Here is a 24432-nt window from a genome sequence, read left to right as displayed (position 1 = left end):
CATTGAGGAACTGGACAAATACGACCAATAAGGTATGAGGACACAAACACATCACAACACCATGACACAGACCAGAGGAACCTATTCATCTACTACATCATCTACATCTGGAGACAAGAAGGATATAACTCAAAGGATTGCTGATCATGGACAAGTAGAACTGAGAACATTTAAATACACAGACCACAATGTACTGGACTTGGAGCACGATATAGACCCGGACAATAATTTCTACAGTTGTTACTATTATACAGATGAACAGTTTAATCGGATCATTAAAAGGGATAACAAATTATCAATAATCCATTTCAACAGCAGAAGTCTATATGCAAACTTTAACAATAAAGAATATTTAAGTCAATTTAAAAAAATATTTAACATAATTGCTATATCAGAAACATGGATCAATGAAGATAAAGGAATGGATTTAAACTGGATGGATATGAATTTAACTGTGTAAACAAAGAATAAGAGTGGAGGAGGAGTGGCTGTGTATGTGGATAGAACATGGATTAAAAATAGTAGACAATATGACAACTGTGATCGATAACTTATTAGAATGTATAACTATTGAAATATGTGAAGAAAAAAGCAAAAATGTATTAGTCAGCTGTATATATAGAGCACCAAGATCTAGTACTGAAACATTCACTGACTGTATGGGAAAAACGTTCTCAAAAACTAATCAAAAAACTGTGTTCATTTGTGGTGACTTAAATATTGATCTGCTCAATCCAAATATGCATAAAATAACAGGTGAATTTATCAATATAATGTACAGTATGAGTTTATATCCAAAAATCATCAGGCCAAGCAGAATTACATCCCATAGTGCTACCTTAATTGATAATATATTCAGCAATGATATTGAGAATAACACTGAGTGGATTATTAATCAATGACATTAGTGATCATCTACCAGTTTTCATCGTTTATAATAGAAACCATCGGCGGAATCAGCCAGAGGAGAAAATAAATTACAGGCGAGTGCGGACAGAGGAAAACATGAACACACTAAAGAAGGATTTACAGGAGCAAAACTGGGAAAAGGTATACAGTGAAAGTGATGTTGATAGTGCATATGAAACTTTTACAAATATTTACATCATTATATGATAAAAATTGTCCAATTAAACAAGACTACAGAAAACAAAAAATCCAAGATCGACCATGGATGACGAAAGGGTTACGAAATGCATGTAATAAGAAAAATACACTGTATAGAGAATTTATAAAACTAAAGACTAAAGAGGCAGAAAATAGATATAAGAAATACAAAAACAGATTAACTAATATTATACAGGTATGTAAGGAATATTGTAGTAACATATTATATAATAACAAAAACAATATTAAAGGAATATGGGATATATTAAATAGCATTATCAAAAAATGGTAATGTTTAATGTTACCCTCAGTATTTCATTGATAATAATGTCAAGAAGGAAAATAAGGATGAGGTAGTCAACGGTTTTAACAGTTTTTTGTAAATATTGGAACAAGCTTGGCAGAAAAAATTCCAGATTCCCAACCTGAGGATTGGGATAATAATCTCAGAAAGAAATCCCTGTTCAATGTTCCTCACAGCAGTGGAAGGAAAAGAAATTATAGACATTGTGAATAATTGTAAATATAAAACATCTACCGATTTAAATGAAATTGATATGGTGGTGGTAAAACAGGTCATTGAATGGACTGCAGAACCATTAACATACATCTGTAACTTATCATTTCAAACCGGTAAATTTCTCAATCAAATGCAAATAGCTAAGGTTGTGCCGCTGTATAAGACTGGGGATAGACACCACTTCACAAATTATAGACCTGTTTCTGTGCTTCCACAATTTTCCAAATTATTAGAAAAGTTATTCAATAATAGATTAGACAAATTCATAAATAAATATAAATTACTTACTGATAGTCAATATGGATTCAGAGCACATAGTTCAACATCACTTGCATTAATAGAATCAGTTGAGGAGATTACAAACGCCATAGACCACAAATTACATTCAGTTGGAATATTTATAGACCTTAAAAAGGCTTTTGATACAATCAATCATGACATATTATCAATAAACTTGAACAGTATGGGATTAGGGGGTTGGTGTTGCACTGGGTGAGAAGCTACTTAAGTAACAAAAAACAGTTTGTGAAGTTGGGGGAATATACATCATCATGCTTGGACAATGCTTGTGGCATCCCACAGGGGTCAGTTTTGGGTCCAAAACTGTTTCTAATTTATATAAATGATATTGTCAATGTTTCCAAAATATTAAATTAGTATTATTTGCAGATGATACAAGCATTTTTGTTCAGGGGGGGATTTGCAGGAGTTACTGAGGAGGATCAGTACAGAAATGGGAAAATTGAAAATATGGTTTGACAGAAACAAATTATCATTAAACTTAAGTAAAACAAAATACATGTTATTTGGCTATTGTAATACAGACATACAGGTTCAGTTAGGGGGTAGATATTGAAAGGGTACATGAAAATAAGTTTCTGGGGGTGATAATAGATGATAAGATAAACTGGAAAACTCAAATAAAACATATACAAAGTAAACTGTCAAGAAGCATTTCAGTTCTAAACAAAGCGAAACATATTCTGGACCACAACTCACTCTGCATTCTTTACTGTGTCAGGAAAGATGACTTTAAGCTTGCTTTCAGCTTGTTTTCATCTTGGAATATAATACGTGCCATGGAATTAATATACATGCTGTTAGATTAAACTGCACAGTGTTTGGTACCTTCCAGGAGTAAGTGAGGTCATACCGGACTTTTCCATTGCAAATGGGGAGGCCCACGGAATGAACTCGTGGTGAAGACGAGGGAATATATCTAAAAATGATTCTAACATGACAAGTATGATCAAATGAAGTAGTAATGTGTTAAAATTAAGAGTTGATTAGAAGATGTATTTTATAAATAAGTGAAATGAATGATTATATGAGTTGTTTTTCATAAAGAGTACAGAGTCAGAGAAAAAAAGGAAGTGAAGAAGATGTCGCAAGTAGGGCAAGAAAAGCTGACGTTAAATAACTGATCAAATGATTAAGATGTTGGTAAAAATGAAATGAATAATAAGGAATGAGAATGTTTGTATATGATCATATGAATTGTTTTTATGTGAAAGAGTTGTAATGAAATGATTGAATATGATTGATGTGATTTTGAAGAAATGATTTAAAAGAATGAATTCTCAGAAAAGCTGAAGTGTTAACAGAAAAGAGGAACTTGAGAATAAGTTACTGGTAGGGGCTGCGGAGATTTCCAGTAAAGCAGAAGGAGAGGGAGGAGGTTTTGAGTCAACAGCGTCCCATGGTAACCAAGATCATCTGAGGACGACTGGAGTCAAGAACATATATAACCTGTTGAAACACCAGAAAACGGGGTTATTCTTCCAGGGAGAGGTGCTGTTGCCACTACTCCCCTGCTACGAGGAGATCACAAGACTTGACCATCTTGTGAGCATTAATTGGAATCATGGAGTGAGAGGATTGGAGCCATAAAAGATCATTTGAGAGAGATTTCAACTCCCACTCAGGCCGTCCAGTCACAGAGTAGCAGAACAATGGAGGATAACCACTGGCCTTAAGTCTGAGTGGGGAATGTTCAACGATTTCTCTCTCAAGGAATATCACAGCATACCAGAATGGATTAGATCAACTTTTGGTTGACTGAAGACGGAATAAATTCTTATGTGGATTAACATCCTGAAGGATTACAATATCACACAAGGATCGTGGTCAGCTAACGACTAATAGCTGATGAAGAGGAAATCAAGTTCATCGAGCTGGGGACCCTAACCTCAAAAACCTCCTTCCCTCACTCCTAGAAAAAATTGTTAAGAAGTCAATCCAGTCCCAGTCAAGTAAGATCAGTCAGAATTATTGAATTAAAAACAAAAATCTCTGCCAATCATTATTCTAATTATACTCGAATTACTGTTGTGAAATTATCACCATATAACCTATTTTGATTATGTTATCGCACTTGCAAAACCTGCAATAAAAATTCCAAAGCATGCAGTTAAAGTGTTAAGGCTCGGACATTGGATTATTGATGCTTCTTAAGGTGTAAAAGTTAAGTTTATTAGGTGTACAACATCAAAAGGCTCTAAAAGGTTAGTCTGGTTTTTAATGAAAATAACACATCCTGGGGATTCGCTGTACGAGTCACTAAATTTAAAATCTAGCAACATTCCAAGAGCCCTGATCCATAAGAGGAGAGCTGCCGTTAACGGGCGTGGCCGGTTCGTATCCTGGTTCCTGAGAAGGCTATTCGACCGGGTGTGCGAGATCAGCTTCAGCGGGGTGGACGTCCGGATGGAGGCAGTGAGCAGTGAGCTAGACGAATCTCCTCGCCACCAGCTTGAACAGCCTTTGTGCAGCCCTGCCGGGTAATACCCGTGGAGACACGAAGGTCGGACCCCAGAGACGGAGAGCTGATTTTACACAAACACGCTCATTGGAGGGTGAGCGTGTGCCGTGTATCTAAAAAGCGGGATCTGACAACTGCTCACTGGTTTTACCATATTTACAGTACTGTACAGAGGTATGGGGTAATACTTATAAAGGTACAACACAATCACTATCAGTAATGCAGAAAAGAGCTATAAGAATCATTCATAATACTGGCTATAGAGATCATACAAATCCACTATTTTTACAATCCAAATCTTAAAATTCACAGACTTGGTTCATTTTCAAACAGTACAAATTGTGTATAAAGCAATAAACAATTTACTTCCAGAAAATATTAAAAATATGTCTTTTAACAGATCAGGGGATTGCAGTCTGAGGGGAAATTTAATTTAAAGCATCAGTGGGCACGAACAACATTAAAAGGTTTCTGTATTTCTGTCTGTGGGGTGAGGATGTGGAACAGATTGGGAGTAGGGCTCAAGCAATGTCCAAGCATGAACCAGTTCAAACAGCGGTACAAAAATATGTTTTTTTTCTAGGTATAGTTAGGAGGAAGGTAATGAGGGTTAGGGTTGTTTTTGTTTTTGCTTCGCTTGTAAATATATAGTATTTTGTATGTAAGTAGGTATGTGTAGGTGTATATTTATGTTTGTGTATATATAATCGGGTTTAGGTGTGTAGGAATCTATGTGTATATGTGCTAAAGGGTATTACTGGTTGTGGGGAAGAAGGGGTAGGGATAAATAAGCTGATGCTTCACCCTACCCCTTTTCGGACATGTTGGGTACACAGTAGGAACTTTTTTGTTGTTGTTTTTACTGATCTTGTATTTGCTGTTGTATCAAATGTTCGAAATAAACAGTTTTCATTCATTCATTCATTCATTCATTTTCATTCATTCATTCAATCAGGCAACTCTTTGATGGCCAACTTAAATGATCCATTATAATTTAAAGTCAGTCCCAGGTATTTAAAACAAGGTACAATTTCCAAATTATTTCCATTACACATAAAGCTGAGATTTTTATTCTTAGTTTTTCTGTTGCCAAATACTGTTATTTTTGTTTTGTTGCTATTAATTTTTAACCTCCACTTGTTACAATACTCACACATGTGATCAATGGCTTTTTGTAGCCCTGCTTTTGATGTAGCCATAACAATAGTATCATCAGCGTCAGCGATGTCCAACGTGGGACTGTCGAAGTCTACTGTCTGGCAGCCGTTCTGGATTAAATAAGATTCTAAATCATTAATAAATAATGTGAAGAGTAATGGAGACAAATTTTCCCCCTTGCTCACTCCTGTTTGGCTGACAAAAAAAATCAGATTTACAACCATTACATAAATACTGACTTGATATTATTATACATGCTTTTTACGACCTCAATGAATTTTCCACAAATTTTTTCTTTAACTAATTTGTACCATAATGCATCGCGCCATACTGTATCAAAAGCCTTACTGTAATCTATAAAAAGCACAGTACAACCTCTTTCTCTTAAAGCAAAACAAATCAATGACTTGTTTCAGTAAGAATATGATCAACAGTAGATTAAGTTTTTCTAAACCTGCCTGGTTTTTCTTCAGACAAAGTATTTTCACAAAATATACAGTCGTCATTAAGCACATTTGTCAATAGTTTTTCCAAGACAACTCAACAAGTAATCCTCTTAATTATTACAATTGTTTTCATCCCCCTTCTTTTTATATACGAGGTCTATTAGAAAAGTATCCTACCTTTTTATTTTTTAAAACTATATGGATTTGATTCATATGTTTTTACGTCAGCCAAGCTTCAACCTTTGTGCGCATGAGTGAGTTTTTTCACGCCTGTCGGTGACGTCATTCACCTGTGAGCACGCCTTGTGGGAGGAGTGGTCCAGCCCCATCGCCGGATTTTCATTGTCTGAGAAGTTGCTGAGAGACTGGCGCTGTGCTTCATCAACTTTTTTCCAAAACTGTGAGGCACATCCGAGTGGATACCATTCGACAAATTAAGCTGGTTTTCTGTGAAAATTTTAACAGCTGATGAGAGATTTTGGATTGTTTCTATCGCTGTAAGGACTTCCCATGGAGCGGGGACGTCGCGCAGCGCTCCGAGGCGACGTCGTCATCCTTTTCAAGCTGAAAACCTCCAATTTAAGCCTCTGTTGACCCAGGACCGTCGTGAGAGAACAGAGAACTTTCAGAAGAGTTCGGAATCAGCAGTTTATCCGGACATTCCACTGTTAAAGGAGATTTTTTTAATGAAAGACGTGCGGACAGATTGGTGCGTCGGCTACAGCCGGCGCAGCGCGCCCGCCACAAGAAAAACACCTCCGTGTTGATAACCATTTGTAAAATCCAGGCAGCTTTTGGTGGCTTTCAGTTGAGTGAGTATCTGAGAAATTGTTTAACAGCAGGGCATGTTCCAACTTGTCCTTAAGGCTTCCAACAGAGGTGTTTTTCCTGTGGCGGGCGCACAGGGTTCAAGCTTGGCTGATGTAATCACACGTGATTCAAATCCATATGGTTTTTTAAAAAAATAATAAGGTTGGATACTTTTCTAATAGACCTCGTATAGGGACAATTAGGCCCAAAAGCCAATTTTCAGGAACAATGCCCGTTTTCACAATCATATTAAATTAACATAAATAGGCACAAATATATCCATTGTACTTTTTATATATTCATTGATTACTCCATCTACTCCAGCTGCCTTTCCTGTCTTCAATTTTGTATTGCCTTTTTAATTTCATCCTCAGTAAAATCTTTATTTAATATGCTATTGTCAACTGTTTCACAATCGATGTCAGTCTCTGTAAAATCATTTACTGATTCAATTTGATCAGATGACTCTTTAAAGTATTCAACAACAAGGCCTCAATTGGGATGGGGCATTGTTTCCTATTTTTATCCCCTTGGTTAAGTTTCTTCAGAAAAGACTAGGGTTTTGGATTTAAGAGAACACAAGGTCCATTATTAAATTTGCCTTGAATAACTACTTCGAGCTTTATTTAAAGTTGCTCTATATTGTTTACATTTATGTTATAGGAATTGTGAGCTCTGCTTGAGATGTGCTCTTTAGCTCTTCGATATTGTCTTATTTGCTTACACTCTCTGTTAAACCATTTTGCCTTTACCTGGTTAGTATAGTTCTTTTTGACTTTACTTTTAGTTTAATGTTTGTTTTGCACTATTACTCATTTCCCATATACTTTTTGCTATTCCATTCACTGACATTTGTTTCATATTATGTGACAAATCATTGACTTTGTATGAATCTATAATTCTATAAATTCACTGCATTTTCATTTTCCATTTCCCATTATTCCGTCTTGTTCTTCATTTAAAATTATAACATTTGACTGGTTGTTGTCAAGCCTACCCACAATGTTTACATCAAGTATAGTTTCTACAACACAATGTTTATCTGAAACTAAAGGGTCAAAATCATGAACACAGAAATGCTTAACTTTAATAAGAAATGGTGATCCAATCATATAATCAATCACACTATTTTCAACTGTTATTGCCTTTCCAATCAAGTCAAATCCACATCTACCATTGAATATACAAAGGGAGAGATTTTTACACATTTCAAATAGTGCTTTTCCGTAGCCATTATGATCTTTGTGCGTGTCATTTGACTTTCTATGTGTTGGAATGTTAAGCATTTCTAACTAACTTAGAACTGTCGGGTTGTCTTCATCTTCAATTTCATCTACATAAACATGATCACAATTTTCTTGAGTATGTGCATTCAAGTCCCCACATATCATAACATAACTGTTTTCCAAGTTATTATTAAGGATGACCTGAACGAGCTCATCAAAAAGTCCTATACTGGAATACGTGGTCTGTCCATAAATTAACGGCCCTTTTTATTTTTTTTAAAAAACTATATAGATTTCATTCATATGTTTTATACGTCAGACATGCTTGAACCCTCGTGCGCATGCGTGAGTTTTTCCACGCCTGTCGGTGAAGTCATTCGCCTGTGAGCACGCCTTGTGGAAGGAGTGGTCCCGCCCTGATTCGCTGATGAAGCGAGACAAAGGAACACCTCCGTTTCAGAGTGTTAGAGGACAGTTGGGACATGTCTATCTCGGCTTTCAGTGCTTACCAGTCGAGTGAGTATAAAAGAACTTGTGGAGAGCTGGACATGTCCCAACTTGTCCTCTAACACTCCGAAACGGAGGTGTTCCTTTGTCTCGCTTCATCAGCGATCGGTCGTGACGCGCGAAGCCTCCGCGCGGCTTTCCATGACAAAATCTCTTGTTAAAAGTGAAATCTGCCGGAAAATGGCTGATGTCCAGGTCTTGTGATAACCAGAGAAAGAGCACACGACGGTCTCAGTATCCACAGAGCCATCAGCTTAGAAATGATCCATGGTTTGTGCCGCATCGTCGCAGCTCGGCGCACTGACCGTCCTTAAAGGGGTCCTTAAAGCTGTAGTTAAAGTCCTTATTCTCTGTGAAGCCCGTAAAAATTTTATCACTGAAAGCCAGATACATTTTTCGAATGGTTTCTAGGTGCCAGTCCTCTAACAGCTTCTGAAAAAAATTCTGATGGAAAAAAGTCCTTTTCATTCCGCCATTTTCCAGACATGAAAAATCCGACGAGGGGGGCGGGACCACTCCTTCCACAAGGCGTGCTCACAGGCGAATGACGTCACCAGACAGGCGTGGAAAAACTCACGCATGCGCATGAGGGTTCAAGCATGTCTGCGTAAAAACATATGAATGAAATCCAATAGGTTTTGAAAAAAATAAAAAGGTACGATACTTTATGGACAGACCTCGTATTGGTATTATACGGGGGAATGTACACTGCCAAAATTATCAAATCTTTGTCGTAATTAAGCACTTTATTTAATTTACACCAACACATATTTATTTGTACATTCTTACAGTACATTTTTGTACGATATATTACTGACCAGCCATATATTATTCCTCCAGAGCGCCAATTCGACATCTTATGTCTATTACTGGCAAATATATGATAACCAATATTGTCAAATTTGGCACTCAATTCAGGTAGGTCAATATTGTCCGTTTTGGTCTCTGTTAGGCACAAAACATCATATTTCGGCACATTTCAACAAAGAAGGCAAGTCAATCTTACTACATAGTCCATAAACATTTAGAGTACAAATCCTGAGCCCTGGCTGTGCCAAAAAGAGGCTCATCAAGAGGTGCTCGTGCTCCGGCTTGAATCCTATATATCAATACCGAACATTTTATAGTCCAGCTGGTCATATCCAATGAGGAACAGATCTTTACTGTTTTCTTCTCGTTCAAGCAAACTTGGGACTTTTTGGAAACGTAAAGCCTTTAAACTGTAAAATACACCGTTCATTTCTGAATGCAACAGCAGGTATGGACACAGGAGGAGCTCTGGATTACTTAATAAAGGATTTTGGAGGGCTTTTTTCTTTCACTCAGACGGGCAGAGACACTGCTTTCAGCTGTGCTCTGCAGTTCCTCTCTGAGCTGCCGTTACACAGTGCTGTGGCCTCACGGAACGTTAAAGTTGCTGAATGGCAATCTCTTTTTTAACCTGCAGGCGTGAAGGCAGAACTTGGCGACCAGTGAGTCGCTACATGCAGTGCTGCAAAATAAACTGTCATATCGTCAATATTGGCTGGTGTATTTGGCCGATACGATATCCGCCAAAAATTCTGAATATCAAGCAGCGATAATTACCATCAAGCCATATTACCTCAGATAATGAGAATAAAATAGACAGAAGTGTAAACATGGTGAAGTCCACAGCAGCTAGCCCCTTCTGTTAGTGGATGGCTGCCTGCACACTAGCTGCAAGTCAAAGTAGCGGCTAATTACGCATAATTTCATGTCTTAAATGAGCTGAAACTGATGAGCTATATAAAAATTCACCCCCATATTTCCATGAATCAATCTACACACACACACACACAAATCTTTTTGTTGTCGTTTTTTGTTTGTTCGTTTTATACCAACTGCAAATATGTTTACTTCTGCTGGAAAGATGGTCATTGTAACATGGGTGACTATGGGGATTGACTCACCTTTAGGAGCCAGCCTCAAGTGGTCATTCAAGGAACAGCAGGTTTTGGCATTTCAACATTTGCTTCATTTGCCAGCAGGTTGCCACTTGTTCAAACATTACTTGAAAACAGATGTCAGCTGTTTGTACCGGCACACTTAGCATTTAAAAAGCTGCATTAAAGCTCCCAACAACATATAGAAGATTAAAGCCGTGGTCACAACCCTGCCGTACTTGCACGTGCGTGCAGTCTACTTGCAAAAATGTGGGCTAAATTTGGAGATTCCCTACTTCGTAAGTACTTGCCTCAGTACGAATTTAGGAGCACGCAAGAAACACGCAGACGCCGTAGAGGTTTAGTGCATGCAGAACTTTCGCTGCGGTCAGGCTGTGGATCACCAGCAGTGCAGATGATGCACGTTGTGAGTACTGCCTCGGGTACGGATTCAAAGCAGCACATTTTCATTCAGTTATTATTGAATTAACCAAATCCGTACGTAGGCAGTACGGATTTGGAGGCCGACAGACTTGCATGCACAACGCAGCTTCTCACGTGAACTTGGACTTTATTTCAAAACGTCAGCAACACACACTCCACAGCTTCAGTTTGATAACTAGCTGTAACTTTTCGAGGCAGTAAACACTCGTACAAACTGAACCCCTGCAGGCTGGACATGCTCATGCATCGCCGATGCCGAAAAACACCTGCCGCTCCGGTCCCGCTCATAAAAAAGAAAAGCGACACCCCCCCAAAACACACACACACACACACACTGCATTATTGTCATCTCTCTTTATCATTACGCTCCTAGAGACGTGCGTTGAACGTACTCCCTCCCTCTTGCTACTGCCTCCGTACGTTTTCACAAAAACGTAGTGGGCCGTGGCATCCGCAGAAAACGTATGGCGAAAAAAAAAACGCACGGTGGGTTGTGACCGGGGCTTAAATACATTAATCACTATGACATGTGGAACAAGCATCCCTTCTTCTGTCCATACACTAGATACTTGAAATCGTTGTTGCAGTTGAGTACCCACCATTCACTGCAATGGACATTTTAGTTTGCCATTTACAAAAACACCACCATTCCACTTTTTAATTCCCTGCCGATTAGTACATCCATTCAGAACATCTTGTCCTACACTGCACATTTAAAGCCAGATCTACTTGAATCACGCCTCTCAGCTTCTGACACTCATCCATATTTCACTCATCATCGAGAGGAGACACAGCTGGCAGCCTCAACAGCCATTCAGGGACATTGCGGCATGCAAACAGCGGCAGCTCTACTACAGTTGTGGCATGGCAGGTTCAGCTGAAGGAGAAACATTGACACCCATACTAATGAGTCTCTCCACACCACAGTGACTGAGTGTATGTATGAGGATAATCCAGAAACAATCGCATACAGTTATAAGAGTGAACATAAATCCTCACAGGAATTGCTCTGCTCCCCCCCACCCCACCCCGATAAAAGTCAGTCATCTCAACCCTGAAAATGTGGACTAATGTATTCCACACAAACCATTCACACATAGCCCAACATCACTCTGTATCAAATGTATGAAAAGTATGTTTTTAAAAAGTAACCAGAATAGCAAGAATTAAACAGTTGCTTATTGATTGACTGATTGTTAAATGGACAGTTGTACATTTGTTTCAAACCTCAAAATAATCAGTCACATGTACAACCCCTGGCAAAAATTATGGATCACCGGCCTCGGAGGATGTTCGTTCAGTTGTTTAATTTGTAGAAAAAAAAGCAGATCACAGACATGACACAAAACTAAAGTCATTTCAAATAGCAACTTTCTGGCTTTAAGAAACACTGTAAGAAATCAGGAAAAAACATTGTGGCAGTCAGTAACGGTTACTTGTTTAGACCAAGCAGAGGGAAAAAATATGGAATCACTCAATTCTGAGGAAAAAATTATGAAATCATGAAAAACAAAGAACGCTCCAACACATCACTAGTATTTTGTTGCACCACCTCTGGCTTTTATAACAACTTGCAGTCTCTGAGGCATGGACTTAATGAGTGACAAACAGTATTCTTCATCAATCTGGCTCCAACTTTCTCTGATTGCTGTTGCCAGATCAGCTTTGCAGGTTGGAGCCTTGTCATGGACCATTTTCTTCAACTTCCACCAAAGATTTTCATTGGATTAAGATCCAGACTATTTGCAGGCCATGACATTGACCCTATGTGTCTTTTTGCAAGGAATGTTTTCACAGTTTTTGCTCTATGGCAAGATGCATTATCATCTTGAAAAATGATTTCAACTTGTGCATTTATTGATGATGTAATGACAGCCATCTCCCCAGTGCCTTTCCCTGACATGCAGCCCCATATCATCAATGACTGTGGAAATTTACATGTTCTCTTCAGGCAGTCATCTTTATAAATCTTATTGGCACGGCACCAAACAAAAGTTCCAGCATCATCACCTTGCCCAATGTAGATTCGAGATTCATCACTGAATATGACTTTCATCCAGTCACCACAGACAGTCCACGATTGCTTTTCCTTAGCCATTGCAACCTTGTTTTTTTCTGTTTAGGTGTTAATGATGGCTTTTCTTTTGGCTTTCTGTATGTAAATCCCATTTCCTTTAGGCGGTTTCTTACAGTTCGGTCACAGACGTTGACTCCAGTTTCCTCCCATTCGTTCCTCATTTGTTTTGTTGTGCATTTTCGATTTTTGAGACATACTGCTTTAAGTTTTCTGTCTTGACGCTTTGATGTCTTCCTTGGTCTGCCAGTATGTTTGCCTTTAACAACCTTCCCATGTTGTTTGTATTTGGTCCAGAGTTTAGACATAGCTGACTGTGAATAACCAACATCTTTTGCAACATTGCGTGATGATTTACCCTCTTTTAAGAGTTTGATAATCCTCTCCTTTGTTTCAATTGACATCTCTTGTGTTGGAGCCATGATTCATGTCAGTCCACTTGGTGCAACAGCTCTCCAAGGTGTGATCACTCCTTTTTAGATGCAGACTAACGAGCAGATCTGATTTGATGCAGGTGATAGTTTTGGAGATGAAAATTTACAGGGTGATTCCATAATTTATTCCTCAGAATTGAGTGATTCCATATTTTTTTTCCTCTGCTTGGTCTAAAAAAGTAACCGTTACTGACTGCCACAATTTTTTTTCCTGATTTCTTATAGTGTTTCTTAAAGCCAGAAAGTTGCCATTTGAAATTACTTTAGTTTTGTGTCATGTCTGTGATCTGCTTTTTTTTTCTATAAAATTAAACAACTGAATGAACATCCTCTGAGGCCGGTGATTCCATAATTTCTGCCAGGGGTTGTACTATGGTGATGGAGTTTCAAAGTTTGACTGGTACCAATCCAATAAGCCCCCCTTTACACAAGACGGCAACAGTTGTGAGTCTATTCTGTGGCTTAAAATGCACTCGATGTGCAGAGGTAATGCGAAAACACCTTTCTGTGTAACCGCTTCAATGGCCCTTGTGCGGTGTTGTTGTCTACCATGGAGTTTGTGTACAACAGATGATGTCACATTTCCACAGAGATCCGTCGCTTTTGACAAATATGCTGGATTTTGAGCGGTTTACAGTTATATTTCCTCACTATTCGTGTGCATTCAGAAAGAGAGAGACAGAAAGAGAGAGAGACAGAGAGAAAACAAGTTACCGGTAAATATTAAATGGTTAGTTTTTCACATTCAGTTTGGATTTATCTTGTGTGCGTGTGCATTTCTCCATTCATGCAGGTAGCGTCAGCTAAATCTGCAGAAAAATTACATTATTAGATCATTAACACCTTTCACTGGAGTTTCTATGGCTGGAAAACAACTGAGCCATGAACAATAAAAACAGATTTTTAAAAACTATTGCAGGGAGTGAAAAAAGTCACACGATTGTTGTCTTGTTCTCACTTTGTCCTCGTCCAACCGGACTGGAGCTCCACACAGAGCTCTGTGAGTCAAACTCTGGATTTTTCAAATCATGGAAAACAAAAAAAAGAACGTTGTTAAAGACAGAGATTGCCTTCTGATGATTAACAACAGCGTTATTTACAATTAAGAAACAAGCAAGGACATACAGCCCCAGTCGGGGTGAAGATGAAGCTTAGCTGGCTGGCTGACAGGAAGAGGATGACAGGAATTTACAATGGACAATTCAGGGTGACCTGCTTATCTACGATGCTCCAAGCAAATGATCAGCAAGAGTGTTGAAACAGTGGAATAGATTCAGTAAGCCAACTACAAAAAGTGTAGAGACAAAAACAGCACAGCACAGAAAGTGGAGACAGCACCAATGTTGGTATTCTGCTGCGGTAACAGAGCACGGGTTTCTGTATTACATCACACTGTCCCTGCAATCGAGTGCAAACGGACAGTACTGCTGTCCAACCATTCCAGTGACTGACCAAAAAACAGGGTGACTTGGAGGATACTTTAAAGATATTCCTGCAAGACAGGTGACATTGACCACAGGAGCTCAGTGGCAGCTCCAGAGATTTTTTTATTTTTTTTGCAGGTGCTGTGGGAGAGCTTGGCATTTTTATGACAGTGCTATGAAATAAGGGCTCATGTGTCACAATGGCTCTCTGCTACACCTCCGACTCGTTCACGCGTTCGTGCGCACATAGCCGTGTTCTCATCTGCAACAGTCACTGAAAACATGCAGAATGAACAAAACCACACACAAACCTAGGCTAGTGTTCAATACAAATATCCACAGACCTACATATGCAGCCTATAGCCTAAAGTAGACACCATAGCCCACAGCCCACTATAGCCTAAAGGCAGCAACAGCAGGCAGAGGGGAAAAGCTTTCACCTACCACTGATGTCTTCATAACAGCATAATGGATCTATTGTTGTGATTAAGAGCAAAAGCATCAATGATGTGGTCGCTGTCCAGGCCCCTGTGTTCTCAGAGGGTTAACTGCCAGGAGTGCCAGGTCACTGGTTCGGATTAGGCGATGCAGATTTCACTTCTTTCCAGTTCCACTCATGGATATTTGGGCAGCAAAACACAACGCAACTTCAAACCGACTACAGGACATGTTGTGACATGCTCACTTCTTCCACCATTCGGAAGATTCAGACGGCTTTCAGTGGTTTTTCAGTCGTGTGACTATCCGAGAAATTGTGGAAGAGGTGAGCATGTCACAACATGTCCTGTGAGACTTCAACACGGTGGCGCTTTTGCTGCGCCATCAGTTTCGTGCCGAAGCCATCGGCATGAATTTCGCTGCAACTCTTTTCATGGCAAAATCTTCTGTCACAGTGGAATATGCCGAAAAAGTGCTGATGTCCACCGCTTCCGAAATTTCTCGGATAGTCACACGACAGTCCCGCATCACCACAGCGTTCACTTTGGAAATGATCTGGTCATTTCAGCATGTTGATGGCCGCCCGGAGCGCGGCTCGCTCTCCATCGTTGTGCGGCCGTCTTTAAACCGGTTGTACCGCTCTTTCATCTGTGTAATGCCCATAGCATCATCACCGAAAGCCGTCTGAATAATCCGAATGGTTTCCACCTGGCTGTCGCCCAGTTTCTGGCAAAATTTGATGCAGTCGCGCTGCTCCAGTCATTCCGCCATTCTCCTTGCAAAGAAAAAATGATGAGAGACTACACTCATCCTCACACAAAGGCTGCTTACAAGCAAATGACGCAATCGACAGGCGTAAAAAAATTCACACATGCGCACAAAGGTTCAAGGTTGGCTCATGTAAGCACACGTGATTCAAATCCATCAAATTTTTGAAAAAAATAAAGAGGTCGGATACTTTTCTAACAGACCTCGTATACAGTAAATACACTATTTACAAGTAGTAAAAAACCCTCAGCAGTTAAAATGAATGTTTGGTAATATTGTTCTTAATGTAATTTAAAGTTTCTTTTCTTCTTGTTATTGGCAGGATAAAACACCAGCGTCTCCCAGCTCAGGCTGAAAAATGCACCCAGAGCAGACAGACACTGAGGGACGTCTTTAAAAATCCTTAATTTATTCACAAGTAACTTCCATGATAAGGAATTAATGTATTTCCAGACATCATCTTCCAAAACAAGGGTGCCATGTGGATAACAGTTTTCAGCTGTGATGATGAATTAAGATTAGAAGACTTTATTTTACACTATGTGCCGCTTTGTAAAGTTCTAGTCTCTGTTAGTACATTGATTTGCACTGTTGCCAACTCCTCAATAAGGGCCCCTTCAAATATACAACCCCTGGCAATAATTATGGAATCACCGGCCACGGAGGATGTTCATTCAGTTGTTTAATTTTGTAGAAAAAAAGCAGATCACAGACATGACACAAAACTAAAGTCATTTCAAATGGCAACTTTCTGGCTTTAAGAAACACTATAAGAAATCAGGAAAAATAATTGTGTCAGTCAGTAACGGTTACTTTTTTAGACCAAGCAGAGGGAAAAAAATATGGAATCACTCAATTCTGAGGAATAAATTATGGAATCACCCTGTAAATTTTCATCCCCAAAAATAACACCTGCATCAAATCAGATCTGCTAGTCTGCATCTAAAAAGGAGTGATCACACCTTGGAGAGCTGTTGCACCAAGTGGACTGACATGAATCATGGCTCCAACACGAGAGATGTCAAATGAAACAAAGGAGAGGATTATCAAACTCTTAAACTCCTTTTTTTTTTTTTTTGCCAGCTTGCACTCGGCCGAGACGGATGCACTTTCTCTTCTCCCTCCCTCCTTATCTTTTCTGCTTCTGTGGCGTGTTGTCTGAGAGGCTGCAGCTTTGCTCTTCTAGAAAACGACAAAAATGGATCTGTTAAAGTGGTCTTTGAACGCAAATGACACTATTTTTTCTACAAGACATTCGGGGGCGGAGGAGCCCACCTGTCCTGCCGGGACACATGTGATGGGTTACGTGATGGACTCGTGGAGGAGATGGCAGGTCATGTGCCTTTACATGCTTTCTGTGGAGGACGTCGAAGATGTGTATATATTTGGCTTGGTAGTGACTGGCTTTCTGCTGTGTGGAGCAGGCATGGCGCTGGTTTACCGGAAAATCAAGAAAGTGGAGGCAGCTTTGATTGGACCGTCCAGACTGCCCTACATGATTGATTCGATTGGGAAGGCAGTGGCTGCGCAGTCGGCGGGTGTTAACCGCACGCTGGAAAACATCTCGGGCAGGATTGCAGCTCTGGAAACCCGCTTTGACCGTCTGTAAAGACCACATTCTATATTCAGATGCATTGAGAGCCATTCTGTTCTCAGAACTGTGGAATCTTTCAGGCGTCTGCTAATCTGGATATTCATTTGGCCTCCCAAAAACACAGCTGCACTCCAAGGCCACTGTGATAAAAAACCTCCTCAAGAAGATCAACACTTAAGCCTCGCTTCCCTGGTCATCCCCTCCCTTCAGCTTCTCCAGCTCTGACGTTGACTGTGGACAGTGGACTGCTCAGGGCTGAGCCCCTCCCCCTCCAGGATTGTCGGACAAGGCCGTTGACGGCGCGTAATAGGCTGCCTCCGGAGTGTTCTGATAAACTGGACCTTCAAATCTCGGTTGTCGTCCTGCGTCTTTGTTTGTCTGTGTGATTATTGTTTTTCTGTGCTGATGGGGGTTTTTGTCCTCATTGCTGCTGTGTAACACAGCGGCTATGAGGGTATTTTTCTCTCCTTTTTCCCTCGTGTGTGCTTTTTTAATATGTGTTTATGTACCGGGCCGGCCTATGTGTGTTGTGTGTCGTTTGTTATGGGTCGGTCTTGGTTTGCTCAGCCCTGCTGTTGACCAAGGCAGGGATGTACATCTGGAGCTGGTCCCCGGGCGCCTAATGGTGACTTCTGCTCCTACTGGCAATTAGGATGGGTTAAATGCAGTAGACACATTTCATTGTGCAGGGAACATGTTCTTTTGTGCATATGACAATAAAATTCTTTTGAATCCTTGAATCCTTTGAAAAGAGGGTAAATCATCACACAATGTTGCAAAAGTTGTTAGTTGTTCACAGTCAGCTGTGTCTAAACTCTGGACCAAATACAAATGACATGGGAAGGTTGTTAAAGACAAACATACTGGTAGACCAAGGAAGACATCAAAGCATCAAGACAGAAAACTTAAAGCAATATGTCGCAAAAATTGAAAATGCACAACAAAACAAATGAGGAAAGAATAGGAGGAAACTGGAGTCAACATCTGTGACCAAACTGTAAGAAACTGCCTAAAGGAAATGGGATTTACATACAGAAAAGCTAAATGAAAGCCATCATTAACACCTAAACAGAAAAAAACAAGGTTACAATGGGCTAAGGAAAAGCAATCGTGGACTGTGGATGACTGGATGAAAGTCATATTCAGTGATGAATCTCAAATCTGCATTGGGCAAGGTGATGATGCTGGAACCTTTGTTTGGTGCCGTTCCAGTGAGATTTATAAAGATGACTGCCTGAAGAGAACATGTAAATTTCCACAGTCATTGAAGATATGGGGCTGCATGTCAGGTAAAGGCACTGGGGAGATGGCTGTCATTACATCATCAATAAATGCACAAGTTTACGTTGATATTTTGGACACTTTTCTTATCCCATCAATTGAAAGGATGTTTGGGGATGATGAAATCATTTTTCAAGATGATAATGCATCTTGCCATAGAGCAAAAACTGTGAAAACATTCCTTGCAAAAAGACACATAGGGTCAATGTCATGGCCTGCAAATAGTCCGGATCTTAATCCAATTGAAAATCTTTGGTGGAAGTTGAAGAAAATGGTCCATGACAAGGCTCCAACCTGCAAAGCTGATCTGGCAACAGCAATCAGAGAAAGTTGGAGCCAGACTGATGAAGAGTACTGTTTGTCACTCATTAAGTCCATGCCTCAGAGACTGCAAGCTGTTATAAAAGCCAGAGGTGGTGCAACAAAATACTCGTGATGTGTTGGAGCGTTCTTTTGTTTTTCATGATTCCATAATTTTTTCCTCAGAATTGAGTGATTCCATATTTTTTTCCCTCTGCTTGATCTGAAAAAGTAACCGTTACTGACTGCCACAATTTTTTTCCTGATTTCTTATAGTGTTTCTTAAAGCCAGAAAGTTGCCATTTGACATGACTTTAGTTTTGTGTCATGTCTGTGATCTGCTTTTTTTCTATAAAATTAAACAACTGAATGAACATCCTCAGAGGCCGGTGATTTCATAATTTTTGCCAGGGGTTGTAGTACAAATGCGGTTGAATTGCGCCTGAAGCAGTAATCGTATGCAATATGTGTAAAATCGGAGCTGCCTCCAACGCCTCGTACACCTGTTGCTACAACTAGTTGCATACACCAGCGGCTGAAAGACAGAGTGTGCCCTGTGAGAGCACATTCAATCCCTCTCGCGGCAGGTGTTGGCCAAATTCCAGGTGACAAACACGAACATCTAACACTGCTCGCTTGGCACAGAAAATGCGTGGCCAGTCGCGCTGTTAGCATAAAAACAGTCAGCAGACGATCACTTATGAGCTGGTGGTGAAATTTGTCTAAGTGCCCCACGATTGTGGAGTTGCCAAGTACACATGTGGTGTACCAGAGTGTTGACTGCCCCCACAACACGTGTGCGTGTGTTTCACGCGCCCCCCCTGCTCCCCCAACACGTGCGTGTGTGTGGTTCGCATGCCCCCGCAGGTGAGGCGCCTCTCATCTGATCACAGAGCAACACCTTGGTCTGTGCGCTGAATGGACAAGAGGCGTGGGTGGCTGCCACACAGCTGCAGAACACGTACCATGTTTTGATGCACACGCGAATGTGTGTGCTTGCTGTCCTCATGTGGAAATACATAAAAAAAAATATTGCTTTGCGACGGGCTGGAGTGCGCGCACATTGTCCCAGCTGAAATGGACTGTCAGTTCATGTGGACACACAGCAGGCAATCTGAATGTCACGTCTGTCTGATAGGACATGTGAGTGGCGCACCGCAGGACTATATGACAAGCCAACAATGCAACAAATACGCCACTTTCAGTCATGTATCAGCAGAAATACGCTGTAACAAATGCCGTTTGGTCAGTTATCTGTGCTTTTTTCTCTTTTTAAAAAAATACATTTATGTCCTTGTTGATTTGAGGCATTTGTCAGCACCTTTTACAGGACAGCGATGGTAGCACAGTGGTATAGTTTCTGGCTGACAATCAGAGCTTTTCAGCATTGCCGGTTCGAATCCTGTGGGTGGCATGTATTTTTCTTCTCTTTTTTTCCCACAGCAGCTGCATGATGTGGTTACACATACTCCAGCTGCTCGCACTGTGTTCTCGCATGCATGAAACCATTGCAGCGGTATCGTTCACGCCTGCCCGTCAGCTCGATATTTTCATGGTTCGCTCATACGAGCTGTTCCACCGTGATTCGCCCTGATTTGTACTTGTTCGTACTATGTGTGAAGGGGCCCTAAGGAAAGTCACTATTCACTGTCCTAAAAGTCGCTAGAAGTGACTAAATAATGTCATTGCCTAATTTGCATAATTGACAATGTGCATGTACATAATTGTTATCGATGTTGTAGGAGAGAATAAAAAAAAACACCTTAAAAAAAACACCCTAAATATGTTTAGAACTACAAACTTTCTTCTGTTGATTCTTTGGCTTGGAACTGATAAAAGTTACCACAAAGAGGTTTTGTTGTTTGTTTGTTGTTTAGTTTGTTTTTTTAAGTTTAGTTTTCTTAAGGGCCTGGTCACACAGCACACGGCGATAGCTAGATGAAGGATAAAAAGTCAAAACGTCACAAATGATCGAGAAAAGGTGGATAAAAGATCCTGCATCTTTCCCATCACCAAAAAGCCTGCAAATCAAGATCGAGAAAAGGAACAAAACAAAACTGAAACTAACACAAAAAAAAAAACAAAAAACAAATGGAACATCGACCTCGACGCTTTAAACAAAGTACTTGTAGGTGCGGATTTTGTTTGTCTTCACAACAAGTTTTGTTTGTATTCACATTCTGAGTTCTCACAGTGTGTCTGTACCTTGTACACTTTACTTTGTCTTGGCATCAGCCATGGGGAACTGTCTCTGTCAGACAAAGGCTACTCCCGAAGACACGCACATGCATGCCAGTCACAAATGGTTGAAAAATGTGTAAATAGTTAAAGTAGTTGATAAAATGTTCTTAACAGTATTGTTTCTATATTAAGATTCTGCTTTTTCATCCCAAACGTGGATGATTCATTAGTGAAACAAGGATGTTTCGTCCAGCTCATTGAAGCTTTAGTTGTTGATTCGTTCAAATATAATCAACCTTCCTTCAATGCATTGGACTTGGGAGGTTGAACTTAGCTGGAGAAAAGTCAAGTGAAATGCTAACATTATGAAAACTAAGGAAATGATACAAAACCCCCAAAAGACTCCCCAGTCAGCAACATCACTACAGCTGAGGTGAGGAATGTGCTGCAGAGGATCAACCCCCGAAAGGCCCTGGCCCTGACGTCTCTGCACACCAGCTGTCAGAGGTTCTGGCGGATATATTCAACACCTCTCTGTCCCAAGCCAGAGTTCCGCCGTGCCTCAAGACATCAAGAATCATCCCTGTGCCAAAGACCTCTACACCATCCTGCCTCAACGACTACAGGCCACTTGCACTCACCCCCATCACCACAAAGTGATTTGAGAGGCTGGTGATGAGGCGCCTGAAGCAGACCATCAATGTGACTGTAGCTGAGCACCAATACACATACAGGCAAAACCGGTCCACAGCTGATGCCATCTCGACCGTGGTGCATCAGGCCCTCTCACACACAAAGAACAAGGACTCCTATGCAAGGCTGCTGTTCCTGGACTTCACTTCTGCATTCAACACCAACATCCCGCAGAAACTGGTGTCCAAGCTGGCTGAACTAGGAGCTCCCTCAGCACTGTGCAGCTGGATCCTGGACTTCCTGACTGGGAGGCCACAGAGTGTCAGGATCAACACGACCTCATCCTCCACCATCATCCTGAACACTGGCTCACCCCAGGGTTGTGTGCTCAGTCCACTGCTGTACACATCGATGACCTTCCACTGCGGAGCCCAGCACAAGACTAATCTTGTTTTTAAGTTTGCAGACGATACAGCAGTGATCGGGCTCATTAGCCAAGGGGATGAGGCAGCGTACAGGCGAGAAGTGGAGAACCTGACACGGTGGTGCGGAGACAACAACCTCATCCTCAACCCCCAGAAGACCAAGGAGATAGTTGTTGACTTCCGCAGGTCAGCCCCCACCACCCCCTCCCCGCTCTACATCAACGGAGCAGCGGTGGAGATCGTCTCCTCCATCAGGTATCTTGGAGTCTACCTCTCCAACACTCTCACCTGGCACACCAACGGCTGTCATCAAGAAAGCCCACCAACATCTCTATTTTTTGAGGAAATTGGGAAGGGCCGGACTGAACACCGAGGTCCTCAGGGCCTTCTACAGCTGTGCAGTGGAGAGTCTCCTGTCCTGCTGCCTCCCTGTGTAGTATGGTGGCTGCACAGTGGCGGAGAAGAAAGCGCTGCAGCGGGTGGTGAAGTCTGCACAGAGGACCATCGGATGCAGCTTACAATCCATTGGGGACATCTACATCTCCAGTTGTAGAGACAGAGCCACCTGCATCCTCAGAGACTCCACCCACTGTGCGCACAGTCTGTTCACACCCCTTCCCTCTGGAAGGAGGCTGTGCAGCATCCAGGCAAAAACATCCAGACTGAAAAACACCTTCTACCCGAATGCTGTCAGACTGTTGAACAGTTCAACATCCACCACCAGACTGTGAACATTGCACTAACATGCACATTGTCACTTTCTTAATACTCTAAGGCTACTGCTGCTGCCGACCCTGTGCCTTGTAGGAGGTCTATTAGAAAAGTATCCTACCTTTTTATTTTTTAAAAAAACTATATGGATTTGATTCATATGTTGTTACGTCAACCAAGCTTGAACCTTCGTGCGCATGCATGAGTTTTTCCACGCCTGTCAGTGACGTCATTCGCCTGTGAGCATGCCTTTGTGGGAGGAGTGGTCCAGCCCCCTCGTCAGAATTCCTTTGTCTGAGAAGTTGCTGAGAGACTGACGCTGTGCTTCATCAAACTTTTTTCCAAAACTGTGAGGCACATCCGAGTGGATACCATTCGACAAATTAAACTGGTTTTCGGTGAAAATTTTAACGGCTGATGAGAGATTTTGGATTGTTTCTATTGCTGTAAGGACTTCCCACGGAGCGGGACATCGCGCAGCGCTCCGAGGCGACATCGTCATCCTATTTCAAGCTGAAAACCTCCTAATTTAAGCATCTGTTGACCCAGGACGTCGTGAGAGAACAGAGAACTTTCAGAAGAAGTCGGGATCAGCAGTTTATCCGGACATTCCACTGTTAAAGGAGATTTTTTTTAATGAAAGACGTGCGGACGGATTTGCGTGTCAGCTCGCAGCCGGCGCAGCGCGCCCACCACAGGAAAAACACCTCCGTGTTGATAACCATTTGTAAAATCCAGGCGGCTTTTGGTGGCTTTCAGTTGAGTATCTGAGAAATTGTTTAACAGCAGGGCATGTTCCAACTTGTCCTTAAGGCTTCCAACAGAGGTGTTTTTCCTGTGGCGGGCGCAATTGCTTAATTAAAAACCAGCTTAATTTGTCGAATGGTATCCACTCGGATGTGCCTCACAGTTTTGGAAAAAATTTTGATGAAGCACAGCGCCAGTCTCTCAGCAACTTCTCAGACAAAGGAATTCTGACGAGGGGGCTGGACCACTCCTCCCAAAAGGCGTGCTCACAGGCGAATGACGTTACCGACAGGCGTGAAAAAACTCTCGCATGCCCACGAGGGTTCAAGCTTGGCTGATGTAATCACACGTGATTGAAATCCATATGTTTTTTTTTTTTAAATAATAAGGTCGGATACTTTTCTAATAGACCTCGTATATATATTCTATGGTCACAGGGGTGCGCATATTGTACCTTGCAAAAGTTTATACAATAGGTTAGGTTAAAAACAAAATTGTCCTAATTAACTACACCAAGACCTGGAGAAACTGCATTTCGT

General features: G+C 41.0%; 1 protein-coding gene and 1 long non-coding RNA gene across 2 annotated transcripts in view; one reads left to right on the top strand and one right to left on the bottom strand.

The window, feature by feature from the left end:
- The window catches only part of LOC117512698, a 589105-nt gene that overhangs the window by 287010 nt on the left and 277663 nt on the right, over positions 1-24432 (top strand). Inside the window, exon 2 of the long non-coding RNA XR_004561360.1 lies at positions 16948-16955. This is a non-coding gene — a long non-coding RNA (uncharacterized LOC117512698). The remainder of the gene's footprint in view (positions 1-16947; positions 16956-24432) is intronic.
- dlgap4a (discs, large (Drosophila) homolog-associated protein 4a) overlaps positions 1-24432 on the bottom strand; it is a 342556-nt gene that overhangs the window by 245199 nt on the left and 72925 nt on the right. The window lies entirely within an intron of this gene.

This window comes from Thalassophryne amazonica, chromosome 6 (assembly GCF_902500255.1).
Source record: "Thalassophryne amazonica chromosome 6, fThaAma1.1, whole genome shotgun sequence".
In the NCBI taxonomy this organism is placed as follows: Eukaryota; Metazoa; Chordata; class Actinopteri; order Batrachoidiformes; family Batrachoididae; genus Thalassophryne; species Thalassophryne amazonica.
The sequence above is the reverse complement of the archived record's forward strand: the minus strand, read 5'-3'. Positions and strand labels throughout refer to the sequence as shown.